Source organism: Lactuca virosa, chromosome 2, assembly GCF_052849685.1.
Source record: "Lactuca virosa cultivar CGN04683 chromosome 2, Lactuca_virosa_CGN04683_v6, whole genome shotgun sequence".
NCBI classification, from domain to species: domain Eukaryota; kingdom Viridiplantae; phylum Streptophyta; class Magnoliopsida; order Asterales; family Asteraceae; genus Lactuca; species Lactuca virosa.
In genome coordinates this window covers 13,199,155-13,199,925 of record NC_136427.1, presented here as the reverse complement: position 1 = coordinate 13,199,925, position 771 = coordinate 13,199,155, and the positions used below count along the sequence as shown (strand labels likewise).

Genomic DNA, 771 nt, shown 5'->3' with positions numbered 1-771 from the left:
CAGCGATACCTGCCACTGCCACATTCGAGCTGAAGGGACATATCCTCACTGCACTAAAGGATATTCCATTTTATGGGAAGGATCATGAGGATGCATTTAAGCATCTAGATGAAGTCAACGACATTGCTGACTATTTCAATGTCTCGAATGTTAATAGAGACATCATCTTACTAAGGATACTACCAGTCACTTTCAAAGGAGCTGCAAAAGACTGGTTGAAAGCACTTCTTCCTGGTACAATTACTACTTGGGCTCAAATGCGTGAGCAATTTCTAGATCAGTTTTGCCCACCTTCCAAGATAGATACACTTAAGAAGGCAATAGCCAACTTTGAGCAACAACCGGGGGAGTCATTATACGAAGCTTGGGAGCGCTACAAAGGGTTATTAAGGAATTGTCCTCAACATGACATAAACATCCAACAAGAGATGTCTATTTTCTATGATGGAGTCTATGTTATGACAAGACAACTCCTTGACTCTCAAGGGCCATTGACAAAGAAGAATCCAAGGGAGGTCAAGGAGTTAATTGAAGAATTGGCAAGACACTCTCGAGAGTACCACAACCCAAGACAAGATGGAGTAAAAGGCAGTGGGGGTGCACAATCTGAAGAGATAGTTGCTATGATGGCGATGCTGAATACTATGGACCGGAGATTGACCCAAATGGACCAATCAATTCATGCAATAAGGGTTGGATGTGAAAGGTGTAGTGGGCCACACTTGACTAAGGATTGCCATTTGGATGAACATGGGAACAAGAAGGCTCAAG

General features: G+C 42.9%; 1 non-coding gene across 1 annotated transcript; it reads right to left on the bottom strand.

Moving 5' to 3' along the window:
• Positions 1-305: 305 nt before the first annotated feature.
• LOC145162013 (small nucleolar RNA R71) lies at positions 306-412 on the bottom strand. Its single transcript, XR_013738868.1, has one exon. It is a non-coding gene; the product is annotated as a small nucleolar RNA R71 (small nucleolar RNA).
• Between the last annotated feature and the right edge of the window lie 359 nt (positions 413-771).